The sequence below is a fragment of the Odocoileus virginianus genome, chromosome X (assembly GCF_023699985.2).
Source record: "Odocoileus virginianus isolate 20LAN1187 ecotype Illinois chromosome X, Ovbor_1.2, whole genome shotgun sequence".
Classification (NCBI taxonomy): Eukaryota; Metazoa; Chordata; class Mammalia; order Artiodactyla; family Cervidae; genus Odocoileus; species Odocoileus virginianus.
In genome coordinates, this window is record NC_069708.1 from 7,575,219 (window position 1) to 7,595,525 (window position 20,307).

The window sequence follows — 20,307 nt, forward strand, 5'->3', positions numbered from 1 at the left end:
GAAATAAAATCAGCTCATTATACAGAAAAAATTATTCATTTTTTCTACCTTAGATTTTAATGATTTTATTATGAAAACACAAATGATGAAAATCAGCCCTTTTTTTCTAGGTATCATATAGTCCAGTGTTCATTAAACTACCTTGCTTGACTCAGGGCACTTTCATGTGAAGTCAGGTCCCTACATTGACACACACTGAGTTTTCTAACTGATTTTTATTCATGGTCTCTTTTGACCAAATGGAAAGTATTTACCAGGTAACTTTAGCACCGTGTGCTCCTAGGACAGTGTTTGGCACATAGTATTAAACAGTTGCTTAGTACAAGGCTGTTAAAACAAATAATGAAGTCCTCTTTGTGAATTCAGTGCCATAGCCATTCTTCACCTTCTTCTATTCCCCCTGGGCAGAATATAATCACTTCAATCAGAACACTCATAAAAAAGAATCATTTGATTAATTTAACTTATTTTTTTATGAAGTTTAAATCAAAATTATTTTGTTTGTTTCAAATCTGCATTTAAAAAACCCTTTCCAGTAGAGTAGTCCACTTTATTGCCTTGGTAAATATAGAATGTTGAGTATAATTTGAATCTTTGCTAATGATTGGGGCCATTAAAAAGTTCCAGAATCATCATCTCAACAATTCTTTTTTGAGTTTATTGCTATGCATGAAGAAGGTTTAGGCCTTTGAATTTGTGAGACACAGCTATGGCCTGCAGTGTGCCTTATGAAAATGGCTTTTAGGAATAAATTGACATTAAGAATGTATCCTACAGTGATGGGGCTTTTCTCTAGGATCTTTATAAAAGAACACAAGCTGGCTAATAAACAATTTCAGCTTATTCCCATTTTATCACTATCTGACCTCATACATAACTAAATATGATCTAATTTTGTTATTTGTGAATTCAATTCACTTCTAAGTTCTACTCCTAATCAAATTTGTGAGTTAACTCTATCCTGATAATGAGAAGAAAGGAAAAATATCTTTAAAATACTTCCCTCCACCCCCCGACACACACCTACCAAGAGAAATTGCTATTAAAGATAAAAATGGCAACCCGATCCAGTATTCTTGACTGGGAAATCCCATGGACAGAGGAGCCTGACAGGCTACAGTCCATGGGGTCACATGACTGAGCAACTTCACTTTCACTTCACTTGGAAACTACACAAAGGGACCTCCCTTACCTGGGGCATATTATTATTTACAAGATTGCCTACATTTCTTCTCATTAACTGAAAAGCTGTTGTCAGATAACCTACATTATTTTCAACAAAGTATATAAAAAGAAAATTATTGTCTATTATTTTTTAGATATCCCTTTTTGGCTACTAAAAAATGTAAATGCATTTATCTCACAAGGAAGCTTGAAACCTTGGGGCTATTTTTCCTGTATTAAAACATATTCTCATCACTTCTTCCTCTTCAATTATTTTTTAGATTTATTCCTTGTGAAAGCATAAATAACTCGAGTTTGTCTTTGGCTGTAATGAGAAATCATAGCATGGTGTGTATCTTCTGCGATCTGTCAATTTGCTTATTGAAATATTTTTCATCTTTTCTTTGGAGTGTCTTTCATTGCCTCCTCTTTCCTGACTAAAGTTTCTTGCCTCCCGTGCATTCTTCAAAGGCTTAGCCCTTCTGTATTATTTGTTCAATTTCTCCCTTTTAGGAGCTTGGAACTGTCTTTACTTCCCTCCTGCTATCATCTCCTTCTAAGAGTTCTGTTTTGAACTATACGTCTCACTTGACCATGCTCCTTTTGCCTAGAACAATAACCCGGCAAGTGCCTCAGTTACTTTATCAGGATTTTAAGTTGTACCTGGTTCTATTCATCCATCTAACTTTATTTTGTAAGTATTTTGAGGCAAAGATTTACTGTTCTGTATCTATTACTGCAAGTAGATGCTTTGTTGCCAGAGTTTATCAAACACGCAGTTCATGATATGCTGTGTGCTTTGCTTAGTCGCTCAGTCGTGTCCGACTCTTTGTGACCCCATGGACTGTAGCCCGCCAGACTGGAGTCGGTTACCATGTCCTCCTCCAGGCAATCTTCCCAACCCAGGGATTGAACCCAGGTCTCCCACATTGCAGGTGGATTCTCTACCAGGTGAGCTACGGGGAAGCCCCACAGTTCATCATATATAATGTAATTAACACCCTCTCACCCTGAAATATGAAAAATGCTTATAACAGAGGCTTTTCTATGGTAGAGATAGAGATATCATATATGCTTACTCAGACTGAGGTCAGGCAAGCTGGAATTCAAATCTAGGCTTTAAAACTCAATGGCTATGTGACCTTGGGAAAATTAACCTCTTAAAACCTCAGGTTGGGAAGATTGCTATGAGGAACCTTGCAGACCTGATAGATGAGAAAGTCTTGTAGCAGACTCACCACAGGGTAGGAACATAATAAACCCTCAATCCATCTTCACTGTTATCCTGTTCTCATCTTCATCATCTCTATTACTGTTTACCTCTCTTGCAATTAGTTCCCAGAGCTTTATATAAACTGTGAACCCAGTCCTGCTGAATATTTATTGAATTATGTTATGTCTTTCTTATTTTTCTATTGCTGAAAATACCTATTAAAATATTCTACCCATATTGAATTGGAAATTTAAAGCTATCTTTAAAAAGCTGAAATTTTATCCCTTTGTTTAGAGATATGATCATTGTTGCACTTTTACAGATAAAATAATCAGTGAAAACACTGATGTACACAGTTTATTATAATTTCAAAATATAAGATCTTAATGGTACACAATGTGTAGAAGGATGATTTTGTTTCTGTTTATCAAAAGTAAGTTTATACTAGCTTCATACACTGATCATAATTCATTAAAAAACCAGGTAAATAAAAGGCAGATTAAAAAATATTTAAATGTCCTTACTATTAAAAGCCTTATCTTTAAATGTATATACATATTTTTACAAACATTTAAATTTTATGGTGTGGCGGTTTTGTTTGCTTTAGAATAAGTATTTTGCTTATAATGTTTTAAAGTAATAAATAGGAGCATAGGCTACCTATGAAATGTAACATGAAAAGTTAGAATTTAGATGCAAACTTCGTCCATATTTATTTAAATGGGCAATATGGTTAAAAAATATTGATATAAAATACAATGTACCCCTCCTAAGGATAAGAAAGAAAAAGCAACCAATTTTAAATGGAGCTGATAAGGCACTCGTGGAAATAAAAATTGGTTTACCACTACAATATTGTAAAGTAATTAGCTTCCAACTAATAAAAATAAATGAAAAAAAAAAAAGAAAGTACATAAAATGAGTGGTAACTATTAGAAAGTTGTGCTAAAAATCTGAATAGACAATTAGTGAAAGAAGAAATAAAAATGTACAATAAATGTATGAAAATGTATTCCATATCCCTAAGATATAAATATGAAAGAAAATGAGACTATTTTTATCTACAAAATTTGCAAATAATAATAGTAAGAATATGCATGACATTGCTCTAAGTGCTTTACAGATTGCTAACTCATTCAATATTTAGAGCAACCCTGTGAGCTAATAGGTTGATTGTTAGCTGATATTATTATATTCATGTTATAAAGAAAAAATTGAGCCACACCAATCTAGCAAGGATACACTGAAATGGCCTCCACAAATATTACAGATTCGAGAGTAATTTGGAAAATTATGTTTTAGAGATAATCATATCTATTGATGCAAGGATTTCATTTTTAGGAGTTTGTCCTTTAAATGATAAAACTGGAATGGAATAAATTATTGATGGGAATTATCTCTTTGTGATTAAAATGCATCTTATACTCTTCTGAATGCTCGTAATAGCACCAGGCATAAGAGTTCAATAAATATTGTAATACTAGCCATGATTACTATTACAGGCAATAACAATAAAAATTATTTTGCTTTAAAGAAATCAAAATAAAAAAGTGTTTCAAAATGCAAAAAAAAAAAATTTGGTTTGACTTACACACATCTTCCCATGCATTGAGCAATTGCTCATTTTTTTAAAAGAAAAGCTAGCTCTTCTCACATGTATAAGACCATGTTTTAATTTTGATCGGAAATGTAATGTCTTAAAATGTCTCAGGAAAAAACTGGAGTTTGTAAGCACATGGTTTATCACCAACAACTTATAAGAGTACTTTATCACTGGGTATAAAAAATTGATCTCAAACTCATAGAATATTTAATTCAGAGAAACTACTTTCTTAGCTCAACTAAGCTGCATTTAGGTTAATTTTGGTGATTGCTTTTGAAAGTGGTACTTGGTACCAAGCTAATTGTTGTAATTACTTTTGAACTTGGTACTTCCCTCTAGCAGTACTGTCATTTGGAGACAGTATTACATAAGGCTTATCTTGTTGAACATGTCCTGTAAGTTCCTTGACAGCTTTTAAATGATTAATTACGGCTCCAGTGAATGTACAGTGCCCTTTAAAAGTCGCTCTTTTACACATGTCTGTATATGTGTATAGAGATGCTAATGCTAAATGAGAAATAATCAGTGACAGATATTATGAGAACTGTAATGTAGGACTAAAATGTTTCACAGCTGCCCCACACTCATCAGCACTTAAATCAATGTAGATATAAAGTAGAATGAGAGAAGAGATTAAATATCAAGTGTTAACCCACCATTAAGTGATTTTTACTGAGAGAAGAATCTTTCTCCTCATGATGACTCTATATAAATTCATTGAAAACAAAAGCACATAAGTGGCCCCACTTGAAGGTATGTCTTACATTCCTGGTGACATTTCAATTATAATCTGAAACTTAAGAAAAACAATTGATTTCTGAAGTTCTAATGATTGATCCCTGCACTCTGAAGTCATTCTGACTACTGTTTATAAATATTTTTCTTTTAAAAAATAAACTGCACTCTTCATAGAGTGAACACACTTTTTCAAAATACTTCTCAAGCAGCTACTGCTCCTGACTTAGACTTCAGATTGACATTATAAGAGAAGGCCCATTATATACATCAACACTGCGAAGTGGAGAAACTTGTTTCTGGGCTCCAGTAAATGGTTAGAGAAACTCCACTAGTTGCTCTGCCGGTATCAATTTCTCACGGTGCATAGCATTGCACTGCCATTACTTTTTTTTTTTTCTTTTCTTCTGGTACCTGTTCATTTAGGTCATGTTTTGTAACCAAAGAATAGGATTGAGTGTCATTTATATTTATGGGCAGAATTCAGGGAACTAAGCTGACAGGCATAGCTCGGCTACAGTATTTTGTATTTGTGTCTTTGGAGAGCAATTGTGGCTCACCCTCCTGAGCTCAGCGGTAGGGCAGAGTGAGCAAGAACTGAGGAGGTAAAGTCAGAGACACATTTAGGAAAAGGGGAAGAGAAACTCATCATGTGTATCTTCTTTCACTGACCCACTGCAGCTTGCTTAATTTAGGTGTGATTTTTGTACTACATACTCTTGATGTGGAAAATATACTTTTGATCTATTGGGGAAGAAGTTACACAACATACTACTGATAGATGATATTTATTGATCATTTCATTGGCTATAATTGTCTTAGCTGTTTTATTACCTCCACAGATATCCCATAATAAAGGCACTATTAGTAACCTTAAACAGATAAAGGAACTAAAACGTGCAGAAATAAAGCACCTTGCCCAACAACATATAGTTAATAGCTGGGACTGGAAGCCAGACTCATCTGACTGTGTCCTCTAATGCTAGAAGTACACAGGTTAGAGTTGTTGTCCTGAACTGTGTCAAACCCAAGGTCTACGTTTCTAGGACATACATTTGGTAACACTCTGAATCCGAAGTGGAATGAATGGATTCCATAACCTAGTTTGTAGAATGCCCTAAATATAAGGGATGAATAAAATATAATACAACAGTATCTATTTAAGTTTAAGTCCTTTTGAATGTGTAAATGTTTCCATGGTCCCATGAGAGGACTTATGGAAGAAGTCAGACAATGGCACCTCTGCATGTAGACTCCTCTTTAATGTGGACATTTCCAAATGCCAGCTCAATGCTGATGACTTGTATGGAATACTTGAGTACTAAGAGTGGCATCACTATCCAAGACCTAATAAAGGTCCTAGTTGTGAACACTGTCACTTCATTCCTGAAAAATTCACCAGTGAAAACCATGCTTCCCCTTCCTCAAAAAACAAAACAAAACAAAACTCTCATATAAAACCCACTTTATGTTAATCTGAAAAATGGATTTACCCTCTAGGTGCATGTTACTATAAACAGGGTTTTCCCCCCTGGAATATCCAGGGGCTTTAGAAGGGACTGTTCATACATTAATATCTCAAGGAGTCTAGTCTCTTATCTGTAACTATTATTACAATGTCCACTTTTCAAGACTACCACCAAAAATGCCTGCCTGGTTCAAGTAAAAGACTGTATTCAAACTGTAAACAGAACAACCTCAGATGAGAATTTTAAGATTAAATGAGGAGATGTATGCACAGATCTCAGTGCAGTATATCTGCACACACTGAGCACTGACTAAAGTGGTAACTAATACTAGATACTGAAAACTCAAAATTTAAACAGAATTACTCTAAGGAAACTTATATCAACAGCTTAAACACAATTGCAACATATATAGCTTAAAACTGATAAGCCTATTTGTGACATTTTAAGTGATTTAAATTTTTTTTTAAAAAAATGTGCACCCGTGGCTGATTCATGTTGATGTATGGCAAAAACCATCACAATATTGTTAAGTAATTAGCCTCTAATTAAAATAAATAAATTAATTTTAAAAATTAAGAATTAATGCGGAAACTAGCTTTCACTTTAATTATTTCACACAGTACAAATGTTTGCATTTATATACATTTTATTAGCTACATGATAGATGTAGATTTCCTCTAAAACAATCATATTAATGATTTAACAAAAAACTTGAGTTGAAAATGCTTCATTAAAAAATAAATAAATAAAATGCTTCATTATTCATGTTTCACAACACTCATCCAATCTATTCAAATTTAACTGTCACTCAAAGCTTAGTCCTTTTTCATGGTTATAAATTGCATTTCAGAACTTTGTGCCTTTATGCTGCCAATAAGTCATATTTTATAATCTGGCATATAATGAAGGATAGTGAACAACATTAATTACAAGGTCAGTTCAGTGTCAAAGCAGATATTCACTGAATAGTATTTTCAGGGGAGTAGCTAGACTCTATTATGCTTAAACTCTACCACAGTGAATATTCTGTATCAGACTCAATTCATGAGGAAAAAACATTTAAGTTCTATGGCAAAGTGCCTTTCCTTCCTGAAATAATGCTAATAATTGAAGGCTTTCAAAATTTTATCCTGTAAATTTCAGATATGATTAAATGTTGACTTTTTAAAGGCTGGAGATGTCAAATACTTAAAATTATATTTTCATCTTAATTTAATGATTAAAACATATTCATGCTGTTTAATAGACCTAACCCCAAATTTCTAAATCCATCTGATTGTTCTATCTGGAAAATATTAAATTTAATAAAGGAGAGTGTAGAAAAGTTTATTCTGGAGTACTTAAATGACATTTTCTTTGAAATGTCAATGTTTGCAGTTATTTTCAAAATAAATTTATTTGAAAATTCTTTCATTTAGAGTCAGTAATATGCCAGAAGATAAGACAGATATGAAATTAACCTCTGTCTAAAACCATAATTCCATAGTCCTTAATAAGCTCAACTGAAGGAAAGAATATGAGGATAATCAAACGAATCAAAGCTGCTTTTAAAGTAAAAGTTTAAAATTAGTGATTTCCTTCATTTTTAGTAGCAGGTTATTCACACAGACTTAAGTGGGGCTTTTAAGATTAAACACTGTGGGTATTGACCTCTTTGTGCCTCAGTTTCCTCATCTAAAGGGAAGGGTGTATAGACAGAGGACCATGGGGATCTATTTCAGCTTTTGCAGTCTATGGTATTTATAACTGCATTTTTATCAAGGGATTTATTCTTATTCCCATCTAGTAGGACATGCTTTGCCCCTTGCCCTGAGAGAGTCAGGGACCCAAAATTGTACCCAGGCCTCCAGTCAGAATTTACTTCATTTAATCTCAGCCATTTCTTGGCACACTGTACTTTCTATCATACTTGTTCATATTAGGGGGAAATTTCTCATTTCACCTCTTCACTTCAAACCCTCCACTTGAGTAATACCATGAAACGGCAGGTAAAAATATGCCATGAAGTAGAGGGAAATATTTATTCCGAACCTAGGCAAAGCTGAATCCTTTCCCCTTAGGCCAAATCTTATATCTACCATTAGAACAAAACTGCTTAGAGAAAGGGAGAAGACATCTTCCCCAAACACTGCAGAAATCCTTGAGAAGGCAGGAAAATCAGCTCGAACTAATATTTGATAACAGTACACGTCCCATTTGGGGACACTGCTGAGGGAATGCATTTAAAGAGGTACTGACTATTTGATTTAAATCCCTTCTGGTCTGATCCCAAAGAGATAGGCTCCATGTTCCTCAGTGGATAGGACTGTAAAGCTTTTTGAACAAGATGATTTATAGGTAACCTAAATAACTATTATCTGATTGCTAAAGATTAGCAAAAAGAGCTGGTATCACCAGGAATGGAGGGTTATGCCTTTGGCTTTGGGGACTTCTAAGGTTAGGTCAATAGGTTGTGTATTAGTCAAGGTTCTTCAGAGAAACATAACCAGTGAGATAAAATGAAATCAATTATAAGGAATCGGTTGGTACAGTTATAGAGGCTAAGTCGCAAGGTCTGCAGGGTGAGTCAGCAAGCTAGAGGCCCAGGAGCCAACAAGAGTTCCAGTCTGAAGGCTGGCAGGCTCAAGACTCAGGAAGAGCTGATGTTTCAGTTCAAGTTTAAAGGCAAGAAAATCGAAACGTCCCATTTCAATGTTCTGGTTAGGTGGCACTCAGGCAGACGGAATTCTCCCATACTCAGAAGAGGGTCTGTCTTTTTGTTCTATTCACACCTTCAAATTACTGGCAAGGCCCACCCTCATTAAGGAAAGTTATCTGCTTTACTTGGTCTACCTAGTCAAATGTTAATCTCATTCAGAAACACCCTCACAGACACACTCGAAAAAACTTTTGACCACATATCTAAGCACACTGTGGGCTAGTCAAGCTGACACATAATTAACCATCACAGGAAGTGATGACAAATCACAAAAGCAGTAACAGTAGGTGCAAACTAAACAGCAGTATCATGAGAATGGGAGACTGTCCAGAGTCCCTTTGAATTCCAGAGATAATACTGAGTTTGATGCCCTAATCCAGATGACACTTCAGATGACCCAGGTCAGATGACTTGCCTTGGAGGAAAAATGTAATGCCCTCCTCCTCAACTGCCCAACTTAAAAAGCAGTTTGTGTAGTGAAATGATGAGGGATGAACTGTGACCAGAAACAAAGAAACAGTAATTCCTGGGGTCCAAGCAAGATGCTAGTCAGCTTTCTGTTTTGTTTTATTTTAGATGTTTAATACTTAAATGATCTTTGCTCTGCATTTTCATAATTGCAAAATTGGAAATACCTTCTAAGTCCAATAAGATAAGATTGCTTCAACAAACACTGGCATGAATACAAGATAGTACTATCCAGCCACTTAAACATGTGAAAGAAGGAAACTTAAGAGCAAAGAAGAATATCTGAGCTGCAGACATTATTTTTACAGTGAAAGTGCTCTAAATTCTCCTGGGTAGAATGCAACATATTAATTAGGCAACAGGATTTACAAAACTCGATTGCCACTGGTTAAAATGCTAGAAAATCAGATCAAGAACAAGCACTAGCTTAAAAGAGAGAAAAGACAAGTGTCATGTCCTAATGACAGTTACTAAGTGTAATAAAGTGACAACACTGACAGTAAAATGGGTTGATGAGACTAATGGAATAACAGGTAAGAAGGCAGGCGATTGCCATGGAACTGAAGAGAGACACATTCATTCAAAGGTTTGATTTTTATCTCTGCTGCAAGTTTTATAATTCTATCCTCTCATTTTAAAAAATAAAAATATAACGTTGATATTGATAGTCTGAAACTCTCTACTCCAACCTTTTTCCCCATTTATAGTTATTTAAGACACTTTTTGATTAAATGAGGTTTCTATTTGTTTTAAAGAACACACCCAAGCCTGTTAGAACAGACTTTAAGTTGTAAATTAAACACATTACAAAGTAACATGAACCATGTCATTCCATTTTCATGAAAATATGACAGGTTTTAAATCCACATGTACATAATTGGAAAAAAAGATTTAGGAAATGTTTAACATGTAGACATACTAAAATGTTACAAGTGATTTTCTCTGGAAAGTGATATTAACAGAGAGATTTGTTTCTTCTCTATGCTTTTCTATATTCCACAAAAACTTTCATGAGCCGATAGAATTTTCACATTGTGACAAAAGTGGCATTAACTTGTGAAGTTTCATATTGATTCAGCCTGTCCTTTTCTACTCAGTTTTGGGGCCCTTTCCCTCTAAACTCAAACTGCTTGAGAAATGTCAACAGCTACAATACATCTGTTTGCATTGAGACTCTATGCACCCAGTATCTTCTTATGATATGTATTTCTTTTGTATTGAAACTTCTATACAGACTGGGAGCACTGGTACTTGATCTCTTCCCTAAACTCTTGCTGAATATGCAGTATGCAAGTTAATCATGGAGATATCCAACAGTGACATGTATCAAGAACTTATAAAAATGGGAAATTTGTGTGATACTTTTATTTCCTAGGGTGAGAAAGAAAATTAGAGCAAGGTAGAATAACTGGCATAAAAATAGCTAATGTCATGCAAAATTTATTAAGGAAAATGCGATGCAGAAATTATCAAATCACAGAATATTAGAGCTGGAAGAGAGTTATTTTACAGATTCAAAAATTTTAAAAAAATAGAAAAATGGATTTCTCTGCTGTTCCATGGATAAGCAGACCTCACAGAAATGTCTGCTCCTGTTTTCTTCCTTTCAACCTCTTCAGAGCACTTAGTTTGTGCCAGGCACTGAGAATATGCTGGGCAGTGAGAGGCAAATAAAACAGGCAACAATCTTGCCCTCGTGCAGCTTGAAGTCTAGTGGGTGACAGTGATAAATCAGAAGTGATAATAACTTATTTTTTTGGTTAAGTGCCAAAAGAGGAAATTATAAAATGCATGGGACACCTGACCTAACAGGTAGCAGAATGCAATTTTCCTATTATATTTTGATAGTCCTGACCCTCTGCCTATTTTGTTTCTGTTTTTTTCAATATAAATTCTTAAACATGGCTTAAAACATTTTGGTTTAGGCTGACCAAGGCAAATTCTTAATAAATGTATCCAAATAACACCAATAACATCAACACTTAATCAATTGACATTACTTTTCCAATATTGCAACTTGGGTCTTATCCTGTTTCATGCGTTCTGAGATCAAGACTTGTACACTTCAAAACTCATTTTGTCAATCAAAATTTCATTTGCTTCTCTCTGATTCAGTTCAGTTCAGTCGCTCAGTCGTGTCCCACTCTTTGCGACCCCATGAACTGCAGCACGCCAGGCCTCCCTGTCCTTCATAAACTCCCAGAGTCCACCCAAACCCATGTCCATTGAGTTGGTGATGCCATCCAACCATCTCATCCTCTGCTGTCCCCTTCTCCTCCTGCCCCCAATCTTTCCCAGCATCAGGGTATTTTCCAATGAGTCAGCTCTTCGCATCAGGTGGCCAAAGTATTGGAGTTTCAGCTTCAACATCAGTCCTACCAATGATTGTCTTAAGGCTTATTTATTTGGTGCTATTCTCAACTCATTCTTACATTCTCTGGGGAGAACAACTGAACATTGCATTGCAGAATAGTATGTGGAAGTATGCAATGTGTTACAAAACAATTTTTTTCATAGATTTATCCCATGAAAGTTTCCTTTGACAATGCAAATAGAAAACCAAAATGCAAAGTGTAGAAAGATAGGGAGAGGGCTTCCCAGTGGCTCAGTGGTAAAGAATCTGCCTGCCAATGCAGGAGACACAGGTTCTAACCCTGGTCCGGGAAGATCCCACGTGCCATGGAGAAACTCAGCCTATGCACCTCAACTACTGAGCTTGTGCTCTAGAGCCCAGGAGCCGCAGCTCCTAAAGCCCACACTCCCTAGAACCTCTTCTGCCAACAAGAGAAGGCACTGCAGTGAGAAGCCCATGCACTGCAACTAGACACTTATCTCTGCTTGTCACAACTCCAGAAAAGCCCATGTGCAGCAGTGAAGACTCAGCAAAGCCAAAAATAAACAATTACTTTAAAAATCTTTAAAAAAGAAATATGGAGATAAAAGCTGATCATTGGGACGACCCTGAGGAATGGGATGGGGAGGGAGATGAGAGGGGGGTTCAGAATGGGGGACACATGTACACTCATGGCTGATTCATGTCAATGCATGGCAAAAACGACTACAACATTGTAAAGTAATTAGTCTCCAATTAAAATTAATTAACAAAAAATAAAGCTGATCCTGGTATCACGTAGTTCCCACATTAAAAAGAATGAGAGCTATATTACTTACTTAAATCCACCTGAAGGTAGTTTTCCTTCTTTCATCATACAAACATAAGTGATAACCGATTCTGAAGTCAGAAAAGCTAGATATTCAGTTTTCATAGTTAAAATAAAGAAGTTCTACCAATTTTTGGTAAACACAACTATTCATGTTGTTCTCTTCATTGAGTCTCTAAGTGGTGACAGTACATTCTGCCTCTTTTCCCAGGCTGTAGAATTTATCCACTGAAGAACTGGCTAATGGCTTCAGTTCCACATGGCTAACTCCCCTGGAGAAATAGCATAATACCGCATGCAAAATTTTACTGTAGTCACAAAAAAAGGGCATTCAACTTCCTTTTAAAATTTTTGTTTCAAGTTCTTAGGTAAATCTGGTGGTGAAATGTTTACCATTTACAATTCTGACAAGAACGATCCTAGTTTATAAAATTGCTACTACTCATGACAGGAAAAGAGGCAAACAATATCACATCAAATACTGGAGGAAGAAAATGACCATCTCCCAGAGTATTGAAAATTCAAGCCAGATCACTCAACTTCAACTTCACAAGTAAATATGAAGGTCATTCTACACACAATGGCCAAACAAATGCCTAGGATCTATAATCAACTGTCCATATTTATATTGTAAATAATGCTGATTATATGTCATAGCTAGTATTTATACCAAATCAACAAATAATTTTACAGATCCATTGGACAGCCCAATAAGGTACCACTTCCACACACGTGCACCATCTAATAACAATCTTGGGACACGCATATACAAAAGGGGTAGAGAAAATACATTTTCAAAGACAGGAACTCACCCCATATTTTATTTTTATCTGGGCAGAAACACATGTTCCAATCTTTTCTTTTCTCCATGCCTTTCTCTAAAGATAAATGGGCCTGCTCCTTTAAACAATCTGTTTATAAGAGCTATAGCTTCTGAGAGTTGAGTAAAATACACCAAGTAATATTTCTAAAATATATGCACCCCTTTGTTAAGGAGATAAGCCAAGCCTTTCTTTAGGTTCATACAGAAATTAATGCTTGCAACCCTGAATTAGTTTTGTGACAATCTGAGAGTAGCAGTGATTATCTATAGCTTTACTATTTTTGTTATGACAGGTTCCTATTCAGTCAAACTAGTTATTTGGGCCTATATTCTTCTTGGGATAAGCCTGAATATCATCTAAATGCAGGACTTGCCACCACCCAAGACATTCTTTTTCTTTGGTTATCGTATTGAGAGCCATCTGCATAATCTGGAATCTAGTGTTAATTATTGCTCACGCTTCTCTCGTCCTCCATCAGCTCAGACTTCTTTATAACAGTTTATTTTGCTCTTCAGGGTTCTCTGCTGGCTCAGTGGTAAACAATCCTCCTGCCAATGCAGGAGGTGTGGGTTCGATTCCTGGATCAGGAAGATCTCCTGGAGAAGGAAATGGCAACCCATTCCAGTATTCTTGCCTGGGAAATCCCATGGACAGAGGAGCCTGGCAAGGGCTATAGTCCATGGGATCACAAAAGAGTCAGACATGACTGAGGGACTAAACAACAATAACAGTAACATTCTGCTTTTCAGCCTCCCCATCTCTCTGGCAAAGCTATCTCCTGGCGACTTGATCACCAGTAATCTTCCTTTTGTTTGAAACCTCAATCCAATTTTGCCCAATGACAGTGTCGAACATTTATTATAGAATCTAGCATTTTATTATAGATGGCAATAAATTATTGTCTTGTTAATCTATACTTTTTTCTTTGGAAAACAAATTTTACATATTTCCAGGGCAGAAACAATATATTTGATTAACTGATTCATTGGCACAGAAAACAACTATTATTGAGCTTTAATTATGGGCCAGATAGTGTACTATACCTTGAAAACAGAGAGATGGCAAAGAAATGCTCTTGACTTTCAATGCTCTTGACTATCCCTGTAACTGAATCCAATAATTGCTAGAAGAGACTTACTAAAGAATGTTCTAGATCAGTGGTTCTCACATTTTAGTGTGTGCTGAGTATCACCTAGAGGGCTGGGTAAAATGCAGACTGCTGGGGTCCCCTCCCACTGTTTCTGATCCAGCAGATCTGAAATGACGCCTGAGGATCTATAGTTCTAACTCCCAGGTGCTGCTGATGTTCTGGCCTGGGGAGAGTGATTTAGAGAAGAGCAAGGTGATCACGTAGGAGATAAACGTGCAAAGACACAATGGAGGAGAGTGCCTACTGGACTCAGGGAGCAGTGGCAAGGGTGTATGCTAGGTTTAGAGGGTGTGCGGGGGTTAAATGTGACATGGGAACTGGTGACAGACACATTTTAATAGATCTTGTGGGGCTTCCCCGGTGGTCCAGGGGTTAAGAATCCGCCTTGCAGTGCAGGGGACTCAGGTTCAATCCTTGGTCGGGGAACTAAGATCCCACATGCCACAACTGAGACCTGAGGCTACCAAATAAATAAATAAAATAGATCTCAGATGCCATGCTAAGAAATGTGGATTTTAGAATCATGAAGCACTATCAGAAATTTGTAAAGAGGGGAGGGATGTGATCACACTGGGGTTTTAGTTTTTAGAAAGAAAATTATTAATTAGAGTGGAAGATACACAGAGGTTTGTATCATGTTGATAGTCAGAGCTACAAGATGAAAATTACTTTGTTGTTTCACCACTGAGGGCTAGATATCATGCTTCTCCTGTATGGTCTGTCCTGGATTTCCTCAGCTGAACAGTTTTTAACAATTCTCCTTGAGAAAGTACAACCTCCAGTGAAGCTTCCCTCTTCCTTACCTAGTGGCCAGGAGATACCTGATGGCCCAATTCAAATAACACCTACATTTATATTCATGTTTCATAGACTCCTCAGACTGTTGGAGCAGGAAGAACACACGTGATTTTATTGATCATGAATTTGAAGGCTGGATTAAGTGGACTGAGGTAACCTAGCTAGTTAGTATCAGAGCTAAGACTAGAATTCAACTAGCCAAATATTCTGTTACCATAAAAATGCATATAAATCAGTTTAAGTTTTTAAGTAATTACAACATGAACAGTTATGATCAAGTTTGCACCTGGACAGGCAATAATAACTAAGTCACAACTGCAATAATATCTACTTTGAGACATATTTGTTTTCAGAGATGTTAAAAACAACACACATCTTAGAAGCAATGAAATACTGTAAATATTAATACAGGATGTCTTTCTAGGACTTCGATTTTGTTCAGGCGAGTGATGGAAGATGGCATGTCTGTGATGAATCATGTCTTGCCACATCCTATTTACAGGCAACAAAGCACCTTGCAATTTAAGAAATCACCTTTCAGTATCTTCTAAACCAGAGGAGCTCAGCCACAGCACAGAAGACTGCTATAAGAGCCAGACTACACTGGGGGTGCTGACTATTCTTTACTCTTCTGTATTTCCTTCCCTCCCTCCATTTGACAAGCAATTCCTGCAAATGCTTAGGAATTTATTCAGTCAGATGTTAATTTCCAACGATAGTTACAGCTTTGAGGCTAATTATCAAATGCTGACCTTGTGCCCTCATTCTTACCTCTCACAAATAAATCACTTTATTACATGAACATCTGTTTCAACATATTTTCCTTTAGTGAATCCAAACAAAACAATTAAATTTTTCATTAAAGTGTTACTATTAATTTATTAAGGCTTCTGATAATTTATTGTTTTATCTGGCTTTTGCTGAAAATGTGGATATTAAACAGAAACCATCTTTTCCTTTAGATAGTACAAGTGTCAAGTGTCAACATTCTGTTGGCTAAATTATAAATTAATCCAAAAGACATATTTATATTTATTCAGGAAGCAGCTATAACTTTCAGCCACAACACTTTAACATAGAATAAGTACAACGTATTTATTCACCTTTAGCCTCACCAGACAATGCATCTATTAAATATGTTAATATCATGGGCATAACAATTGAAAATGTGTTTAATTGCTCAACCTTGGGGACTGGATAATCTACATCAGAGTTCCATGGGTGTTTCATGTCTCTGAATTATTATTCGGGCTCTCTGATAGGAGCCTGTGCCTCTAGTCTCTCTCTTCTTTTATCTCTCCTATGGAATCCCTCTGAAATAGATCTTTGAGTATATCGTTATATCTTTTCTCATTCTAAGCTTGCCAGTTTCTCCAAATTGCTTCTCTTTGACCTCATCACTTCATCTACCTTATGTTTCTCCTTATGTGTCCAATAATGTGAGATTTCTTGATATTTTCAGGACAGGTCATGCTATTTTTTGCTTTCAAAGCTACTCAAGATGTTGTCCCACCTTTTGACCTTCTTCCTCTATATTGGCAAGATTCTACTCCAATTCCCAGATGAGCTCATATGCCACAATCTCTGTTAGACTTCTCTAACACTTTCACAAATTTTATTGTACCTATCTTGGAGTATTATAATGACTTTAACGTTGCCCTTCCCAACTAGACCAAGCATGTACTATTTGCAACACATAAAACACAGTAGCGAAAAAGCGAAGTCGCCCAGTCCTGTCTGACTCTTTGCGACCCTGTGGACTGTAGCCTACTAGGCTCCTCCATCCATGGGATTCTCCAGGCAAGAGTACTGGAGTGGGTTGCCATGTAAGTACTCAACAAATGTTGTTTAACTAGTGCACGAATGACAGCATCTGTACAGTGATGTTTTCAGGGCCTCACCTCTCATTATCATTGTAACACACTACAACAAAGTTTTGATGTATGCTTCCAATGCAAATGCCTTGTGTCAAAGTCAACTATGATTTTCAAAATGCTAAATCCAGTAGCAATTCTTTTGTGTTTGTGTAACTTTTCAGTAGCATTTGACACTGTCAATCCCTATATTTTGAAGTACTATTTTCATTTAGTTTCAGGACATCTGGTTTTCTTTATATATCATAGTTATTTCTTCCTAGTCTCCTGACTGTCTCTTTCCCCTCCCTTTCTTTGAAAAGTATGATCAATTCTAAGCCTCTTTTCCCAAGCTCTTTTCCCAGGAGACCTCATTCAATCCCATGTCTTTAACATCATCTAATCCCTCAGAGTACATCATGAGAAATGCTGGGCTGGAGGAACCACAAGCTGGAATCAAGATTGCCAGGAGAAATATCAATAACCTCAGATATGCAGATGACACCACCCTTATGGCAGAAAGTGAAGAGGAACTAAAAAGCCTCTTGATGAAAGTGAAAGAGGAGAGTGAAAAAGTTGACTTAAAGCTTAACATTCAGAAAACTAAGATCCTGGCATCTGGTCCCATTACTTCATGGCAAATAGATGGGGAGACATTGGAAACAGTGTCAGACTTTATTTTTTGGGGATCCAAAATCATTGCAGATGGTGATTACAGCCATGAAATTAAAAGACGCTTACTCATTGGAAGGAAAGCTATGACCAACCTAGACAGCATATTAAAAAGCAGAGACATTACTTTGCCAACAAAGGTCCATCTAGTCAAGGCTATGGTTTTTTCAGTGGTCATGTATGGATGTGAGAGTTGGACTGTGAAGAAAGCTGAGCACTGAAAAACTGATGCTTTTGAACTGTGATATTTATTGGAGAAGACTCTTGAGAGTCCCTTGGACTGCAAGGAGATCCAACCAGTCCATCCTAAAGGAGATCAGTCCTGGGTGTTCACTGGAAGGACTGATGCTGAAGCTGAAACTCCAATACCGTGGCCACCTCATGCGAAGAGTTGACTCATTGGAAAAGACCCTGATGCTGGGAGGGATTGGGGGCAGGAAGAGAAGGGGACGACAGAGGATGAGACGGCTGGATGGCATCACCGACTCGATGGACATGAGTTTGAGTAAACTCCGGGAGTTTGTGATGGACAGGGAGGCCTGGCATGCTGCAATTCATGGGGTCACAAAGAGTTGGACATGACTGAGCAACTGAACTGAGCTGAATCTCTCTTGACCTTCAGACTAATCTGTCCAGCTTCTTTCCCAGCATCTCCAGTTGGATGTCTCATGAGTCCTTGAAAATAATCATGGTCAAAATAAAACTCTTGATTTCATCTCTCCCTGCACTTTACTCTTCCTCCACAGGTTTTCTCCATTTCCCTTAGAAGAGTATCTAGAAATAGCTTTCAGATATTTTTCATACTGGACATGTAATCCAGCACAGCAAATCTATCATCTCTGCTTTTCAAATGCATCCTAAATCCACACTCCTCTACTGACCCCCACCATTCCATCCTACTCTGAACCATCACCATCTTTCACATGGACTATTAGAGTGGTACCCCTGTCATCTTCTTACATCACTATTGCCATTTCAATCTAACCTCTACTTGTGTGTGCTCAGTCACTCAGTCGTGTCCAACTCTTTGTGACCCCATGGGCTGTAGCCCACCAGGCTCCTTTGTCCATGGAATTTTCCAGGCAAGAATACTGGAGTGGCTTGCCATTTCCTTCTCCAGGGGATCTTCCTGATCCAGGGACTGAACCCTGAACCCATGTCTCCTGCGTCTCCTGCACTGTCAGGCAGATTCTTTACCACTGTGCCATCTGAGAAGCCCAAACTCTATTCGGCTACAAGAAATCTCTTTGAAGAAAATACATCAGATCACTTCATTTTCCAGCTCTAAATTCTCCAGTGATATCCCACAAATCTCAGAGAAGGAATTAAATCCCACATCATGGACTGTAAATTATGCATAATCTGGCCCTTGCCCAATCTCTGACTTCTTCCCTCCTCATCCTCCCCTTACAATGGCATCCACGATATTTCTTGGACAAGCCAAGTCTCTCCTGAGCTCCGTGACCTTGTCCTTGCTGTTTCCTCTGCCTAAAACATTTTCCCCAAGTATTCACCAGGCTAATTGTTTTAAATAACTCTTATCTCTTCTTAAATATTGTATCCCAGAGAAGCTATGTCTTCCTACTCCATCTAAACTAGCCCACCTTCAATATCATGTTATATCTCCTTAATCAGTTTTTTTCCCCCAAGACGTATCACTATTTGAAATCACATGTGTAAATATGTAATAAATGTAACAAATCAATATGTTAATAAATAATAATAAATAAACTTATTTATTGTATGGCTCTCTACTAGGATGCAAGTTCCATGAGGGTAGGGACTTAATTTTGTTGACTCTTATAGCCTTAGTACCTGGCACATAATGTGTACTTGGTAAATGTGTACTGAAGGAATAAACACATTGAATGGATCCAAATTATTCCACTGTGGCATATGGATAATTTTGAGCCAAAGACATTTGAGAATCAACAGATGCAGAAAGATGCCTTCTCTGTACTCCCCTTTCTACCCCAAAGCAGAAGATTCCAAATGAATTCAACTTATTATAAATCTCCCTTTAAGGGAGGCTTCAAATAGCAGGGGAAAGGATGGCTCCTATCACCAGAGATGAGAAGCTGGCAAAGCGATGAGAGATTGTATAAACAGACCTCACTAAAACAAAACTTACCTTCTATTAGCTCCCCCCATATGCTTCTCCGTCATTTTCCATCATTTATTTTCACTTGAAATTCTAACCCACTCCCCTTGTTAAGATAGTATATAAGCTCTGCATTCTAACAGCTTCTTGAACTACATTTTCTGTGAGCTCCAGTATACATACATGAATAAAGTTTGTGTTTTCTCTTGCTAATCTGTTGTTTGTCATTTTACTTCACAGGCTCCCAAGTACTGAACTTAAGAGGGGAGAGGAAAAATGTTTCTTCTTTGACAACATAAATGAATGCATTGGTGAATGGATAGCTTGGGTAATTTTCCTCATCCTTCTAAGCCTCACTCTATTTTTCTTTTTATTGATCACACCATCAATGCCAGACA

The 20,307-nt window shown here is 36.9% G+C and overlaps 1 protein-coding gene across 7 annotated transcripts in view; it reads right to left on the reverse strand.

The window, feature by feature from the left end:
• Nucleotides 1–20,307, reverse strand: part of DMD (dystrophin) — a 2,261,655-nt gene that overhangs the window by 1,026,915 nt on the left and 1,214,433 nt on the right. The gene's annotated exons all lie outside the window — the stretch shown is intronic.